Here is a 7,386-nt window from a genome sequence, read left to right on the forward strand (position 1 = left end):
TTTCTTTCCTTTCCTTTTCCTTTAAACTCACTCACTCTCTTCCTTCAAGTCATTGTCTGTGCAGGCGATGACGATGACATATGACCGACACAAAGAATGGGTTTGACAGCGGAGTGCGGGAGTTTGCTTGCCTGATGTGAAGGCCCCCTTAATGTGAGCAAACTTTCATTTAACATGACAAAATGCAACATAACGCCTTCACCATTTTCATTAATCAAGTTGGATGCAAGTTAATATCTTCATTACACAGAGGTTTGATTAACAGCCGCGGCATGTATAGCTGAAATCTGGCCTGAACTTTTGAACCAGACATGAACTTGGAACCAAAGAATCGTGTAGGAGCTTGACTCAACCTGACACATACAGAAATGTTTTGAGTCTGAACCTGCTTGTAGTCTGACATTCATGATTCACCCGATTAGCCAACCCATGACCCACTAACCTCAGCATGCAGCATGCAGGCAAACAGTGTTTTCCTGTCATCTGTGTTGTTAATGTGAAAGTAGGAGAGAGAATGTTACTGTACATACTTGCAAGGAAATAAAGTACCCAAAGAAAGCTTTTATTTTGGTGTGCTAAAGGGTTTACTAAAAGGCCTACACACCTGACATGTGACGCACACATTCCAAAAACCACAAAATCCCGTCAAATAGTATCACTTTGAAGGTAGAATCAGCGACCGCCTAGAACCGCCCCCTTTCCACCTTAAAAAAAATGTTAGCCACGCCCAAATGCCCTTACACCCCAACCTTGTGCACAGGGATAGCACTATTGTTCACTTTCAGGAAGCTGGAGGCCCGAGTCTGTGTCTCTGAGGCCACGTGGACGCTCCTTCAGCCGGCCGAGCGCTGTGAAGTCGGTGATGGTGCCCAGAGGATTTGCCTATCAGTAACAGCACATGTTCTACTCTTCTAAAACAACAAGCTATCTGTGAGCACACAGCTGTCTGTCAGGGCGTATGACTGCACTGCTTTACTGAACACACTCTGTCTGTGTGTGTGTGTGTGTGCATACCCCTGTTTCACTTCCCTATTCTAAGTGAACACTGACACAATTTCACAATGACAGACAGACTGGAGTATTACACACACACACACACTTACTTGGTTAAGATCAGAACAACTCATTTAGATGTTACAGAGGAAAGAGTGATGTTTTCTCTTTCTCACACACACAGACACACACCTGCCAACTAGGTGTAGATTTCTACCAATATGGAGCTACGAAAGCGTCCCTACCATTCAAAATGTGTTTGTGTCTTTCTATGTGAGATATTTGGAGAGACAGAGTGAAGTTATGCTGAATACCTGCTGATCTGGCAACTAGCAGTCACATGGGTTGTTATGCTTTGTTACTTGGAATCAGACGGTACAGATGGGGTGCAATGCAAAAGTGACCACTAAGTAACGCTGTAGCACTTGGCAAAAGGAATGGATAGGAAGGGGGGTAGTTAATGTCCTCACTCACGAAAAGTCCCTCCCAATGGGCATGTGTGTGGAGAAAAACTAGAGTTCGCGTCAAACTTCTACAGTTACATGAAACTTAGTGGGGACATCAGCTTTTGGACTGAATCTGACCAAACCCTGACCGTGTGTGAAGGAAGCAAACAGGAAGATACGCCTGTGTGAGTCAGCGCGAACACCAAAACTGCACATTTCGGCGTGTCGTGAGTGTCTGCAGATTGATTGAGTCCGTCCATTTGTCCCTGAACAGCTCCCTCCACTCCAACAGGGGATAATATTAAGTCCATTGAGTCCACAGTGTTGTCTGGCTGACCATCTGTCTCTCTGTCCTTTTTTCTCTCTCTCTGTTTTAGCAGTGGACACGGTCATGATTGCGGGAAAAAAGGAAACAATCGTCATCATTTAGTCAAAATATCAAAGTTTGTGGTCAGGACAAGGCCACTTCCTCATATTGTCTCAGTGTTGCTATAACGTGTCGATTAATGGTATGAGGGCAGAGTTTTAAACATTCCTACTGCAGCAGTGACGGTAATGAGCTTACTGTACTGGAATATCTACATCAGTGGTTACTTGTTAGATCATGAAATGTCTTGTGTGTTAAAAAGTGGGATTTATTGTGTTAGTTCATAGCAATCTGGTCTGTGTCAAAGTGTTGAATCACCCTTAAGAGCTTCATTCATTTGTTGTTTCAGGACGACAAGCTGAATTTTGTCAAAATGGCAAAAAAAATCTGTTGTTTGCTATTGACATTGCAAAGTGGAAGCACTCTCACACCTGTTGTTTCTTCTGTATGGGACAGAGAACAAGAGAGAAGAACAACAGCAGGAGAAGTGTGTGTGTGTGTGTGTGTGTGTGTGTGTGTGTGTGTGTGTGTGTGTGTGTGTGTGTGTGTGTGTGTGTGTGTGTGTGTGTCCATACATTCCTCCTGTTCCTTTGCAAAACCTGGACACTTAAAGGAGACACAGTAGAGAGCTGACCTCAGAGGTTCATGTCTACTGAGCAATGATCGTCCTTCTGTTTGTGTGTTTGTGTGTGTGTGTGTGTGTGTGTGTAAAGGACACTTGTCAGCAAGGCAAAAAGCTGTGCTAGACCTATGAGTGGCTCTTGTTTACTCAGTCATGCATGCACAAACACACACACACACACACATACACACACACTCAAAGTCACTTCCAGAAGTGCAGTTCTGACATCACCTTGGCTCCATAAGATAAGAACAAAACCCTGATGTCCTCATTTGTCGCAATCTTTGTTGTTAATGTGTTTCAGTGCAGACATGACTGTATTTGTCTTTTTTACTTGCTACTTGCTATTGTTGTCTTTTACTTTGGCATAATCTACTGAATGTGTATAGATTGTATTTTATTGAACATTAGCAGAGTTGTGTAGCTGGGTGTTCCATGTTGATACCTATTACAGAAAACTCATCAAACCGCAGCAACAGAGGCATTGTTTAAAGTTTATCAATGTGAACAAGTTATTGTAAAACACCAGACAGAGCTAACAAGTGGTTTGAGATGAATAAGGATAAGCATATTAATGAACATTGAAAATTAAGGTCAATACACCAGATTTTTCCACATCTGTAGTTTTCATCTGTGGTCTGAAACAGATTAAAATGACAGCACATCCATTAGAATTCATACACTTTACATGCAATAAACACACAATTCATATGGTAAGAAGACATATTTAAACATCTCTAAGGTCAACCCTTACTGCAGAATATAAACAATCTGTTGTGTGTTATGTGAAACTGTGAAAGCCTTGTTGATTATCCAGCAGACACATCTTCAGATTTGTAACGTTCAATATGAGGAAACAATACTTCTTCTTCTTAATGTCCCACTTGGTGACTTCTCTTTGTTTGGATTGGATATTTGGATTTCATAATAAGAATATAACTTGAGTAACCTTCACCTCCCTGTGACTCACAACACACAGCTCACCGCATTGACTCGCACACACTCAAAGTCTGAAGAGGCCTAGACCTTCTCTCTGGCTCTATCTACTGGTTATTATTCGTCGGTGCAGCCACCACAATCCAATCTGCCTGATTTTTGCAGAATTCTTACTCTTCCTTGCTTTTGTCTTTCCTTTAACAAGAACTGCAACACAAACAAATACAGTTATGGTACACTAGAAACCACCTAACCAATTTGGTCACCGCATTGAATTCTACATTGTATCACAGTCCATCTGTTGGCAGCGCTGTTAATGCCTTTGTCACTTGCGACTGTTTTCTTATGTGACACAAAGCTCCATCTGGTTTCTTTCTTAACAACAAAATAAAATTCCAAACAGTTCAGGAGTTTCTAGTGTTGATTTTGATCATCTAAATGTGTTATACAATAGAAATTGTTTAGATCTGGTCTGGTAAATCGTTTGTGGGAATTATGGTAGCGTAGAGTTATGGTAGCATCTAAATTTGGATGCAATTGTACAAGGTTTATGGCAGTGTGTGTCAAACAGGTCACACCTAAAACAATTCTGTGAAGAAATACAGGAAAGCTTGATTTAAATGAGCTGCGTGCACCGGATGTGAACTTTCCATCAAAAGCAATTGAAATCTAAAAGTAGTTTCCAAATAGACAGAAAGTTCTGTTGCAAACTGGAACACGTTGATTCGGGCCAAACAAATCTGTATCAGGGTCATGAACCTTGGAGAAAATGAATGAATCCATAATCTATAGCAAGTGATGATCTTGTGTGCATATACATATCTATTTAAAATGCAAGAATGAAGAACTATTTGGCAAACTTAAGTATTATTCATGCTACTAACAGTGCACAATATTTAACATTACATAAACAGATGTATGTGATTTTGCAGATGAACTCTTCATATGGATCAGGGCCATAGGGGGGAGAAATGCTCACTGCTCCATTTTCCTCCCCATGTCCTCTTCCTGTCCCTGCTCAACCAGCTTCCTGTGTTCTTCCTGTGTCTGTCCGGAGCACAGGCTGTGCTATACAACTGCTGACCTCCATTGTAAGTTACACTCAACCAATGTAGCACAAAAGGACATCCTGGATCTGAGACACTCATGGCAAAAACCAGGGATGTGGTCCAGATGATTCAAAAGGCAAAGTAGAGGCATTTAATTCCCCAAGGGGAGCACAAATACTGTTTTAGAATTTATGCAGCTGTCTCTGTCTTTCTGTTTCTATTCTCTTCTTCTTGACTGTCATATTGTCCCTTGGTGTACATGCGCTCTGTTGCCATTGTGTGTTTTTCCTTACACATTAATGTTTTGGGGAGTTTTGCTCTGGGCTGTCAGGGATAGTCTGCTGTTATGGACCTGTAAAGCATTTTGTATATTGGGCTACACACATACATTTGACTCGATTTGACTTTCAGTTCACCAATCCAATATTATACCACAGCTCACACTCAGCAGCTTTCCTCCCTTCCTGTTCTCTCTCGTCTGTCCTTCCTCCCATCCTCTTCTCTCTGACGCAACACCATTACTACTGACTGTTGATTTGCATTTTTTATTTTATTATTCCTGCCTTCCTTGACAGCAAGCAAAGCTGGTGAGTGTCTGGTACATGAATATTGCCACAACAGCACCAATCACTAAATATCAACACACCCAGCAAGCTCTCTCTCTCTCTCTCTCTCTCTCTCTCTCTCTCTCTCTCATTCATCTGTGTCATTCCATATCTCTGTATATATGCTTGGCTGTCTTGCTCTCTGCCATTGTATGATACGTTGTGCCATCTGTGTGTCTGTTCCTGCGACTATGACACATTTCCTTTTCTGCTTTGTGCCTGTGTGTGTATGTGTGTGTATGTGTGAGTGTGTGTGTGTGTGTGTGTGTGTGTGTGTGTGTGAGAGAGAGAGAGAGAGAGAGAGAGAGAGAGAGAGAGAGAGAGAGAGAGAAACCCACTTCTTGATTTTGGCAGGATAATAAGGAAGCTCATAATCAGGCCTTAAGTAAAGAGTTTATTTATTGTTGACTACTACATCCACACTCCTAATGGGCCGATCCATTTTGAGAAGAATAGCAGTAAAAAGAAAGTGGCTGCACAAAGTGTAGGCTGCACAGGGTGAGCTGTGTTACTTCACATGTCATGTCAGAGGATTAGGCGACCGTACTCTGGTGCCATCTGTTTCTATCCATTTCCTTTAAGGTCACTCTTGCATTTACATCATTTGACTGGCGTTATGAGGGTTAGTTAAGTGTTATTGACAATGACTGTGTTATTTAAAAAAAAAAACGTTAGATTACGTTAATGCAAAATGTAATGTTAATGCAAAGTAATCAATAGAACAAACAAATACAGCACATCAAAGTTTCTGAATGGTGACTTTAACAAGCGAGCTCATGAAGTTCATCTGTTGAACTCAAAGTCCGATGAATCACAAGGGATCTTTTTCCTGCAACTCCTTCTTTTTCTGCTGACCACAGCAGGTGCCCTGGAATTTGCAATACACACACACACACACACACACTGTTTCCGGTCTCATCTCTGTTGCATGCTGGTTGCACTGTGCTCCTCATTCTAATAGCTTGAGAACAGAAATGGCAAATGATAGGGTGCACGCCGCTTTACCTGAGCCTTCCAGCCAAAGTGAAGATGAGAACAAAGAAGAGGAGAAGGCTTATGGAAATATTCTTGCAGAGCTCGAATCAGTGGAATTGCCTCTAGGAACCACCTTAAGGTAAAGGTATTTTAGTATCACTGTTTGGGGTAACATTTTCAACTTGTTGGTGGATCTTTTTATCTTATTGCATCTGTACTTACACCTGAACACGTGTGACTGAGAACAGGTAACACTGCAAGCCAGAGGACATTGCATGCAGATCAGATGAAGTGCAACAATGTGCCTCAGTCCTTCTAAGTACATTATTATGCCCTGGTTAAAGTTTTGGGGGTGTGCAATAGTGCTTTCCCCCTGGCACTGGCACACATGGAATGCAGGAATTATAATTACTTAAAACAATATCTTTAATGAATCATAAAAATACATGACTTGTTACTAGTCTTGCTGATATGACATAACGCTGCAGTGAAAAAGCAGGAGGGGAGGCAGCCAGTACCTCTGCCTCACTGAGGGGGGCGAGTGTGTGTGTGTGTGTGTGTGTGTGTGTCTGTGTGTCTGTGTGTGTGTGTGTGTCTGTGTGTGTGTCTGTGTGTCTGTGTGTCTGTGTGTGTCTCTGTGTGTGTGGCATTGTGGGTAGCTAAAAAAGTCAGGTAGAGAAAGTCAAGTGCACCGCATCACGACTTTCATTCCTAGCAGTAATCTCCATTGAGACAGAGAGACTTTTAAAACTATGACTTTTACACCAAAGTCCTAGAAATGTTTGTCCAGAAGGATAGGCGAATGGACTTCATAAAGGTAAGACATGCATACACTCACTGCTGTACAGTCCACAACAAAAATGAAAAACCAGCCTCTTTTTCACAATAAATAAACAAATGATATAAAGCAAGATAAGAAAAGAATGAAGTTATTGTAAAGAATAAAACTACATTTGTGTTTTTGTTGTGGACTGTATATCCTTTCATTTGTATTGAATGAGTATGAATTGTGGAATTGTGATGGCAAATTAAGAACACACGGAGGTTGCAGCAGAGCAAATGCACTCTCTCTGAGCTGCTATACATTTTTGTTCTTCTTTGGCCAAATATGTACCTATATGTGTGTAAAGAATGCTGATATTGGATATGAAACATAACCAGTAGTCAATGTGCAAGCGATCAGTTGAATGGTGTGAATTTATGCTACTCTGTTGAATTCATATATTTGTTAATCTGACTTTTAAAGAGTCAGTGCCTCCCCAGCCACGAACCTCACCACACGTCACTGGCTTGAATAGCTTAGAATTGAATGCACAATAACAGGGTAGCTATGTTTATACATGGCTCTAGGCCCAGTTTGATATAAATAGAACAAAATTTTATACAATATATA

The sequence above is a fragment of the Genypterus blacodes genome, unplaced genomic scaffold (genome assembly GCF_046128005.1).
Source record: "Genypterus blacodes isolate CSIRO-AG114 ecotype Tasmania unplaced genomic scaffold, CSIRO-AGI_Gbla_v1 ptg000046l_1, whole genome shotgun sequence".
NCBI lineage: Eukaryota > Metazoa > Chordata > Actinopteri > Ophidiiformes > Ophidiidae > Genypterus > Genypterus blacodes.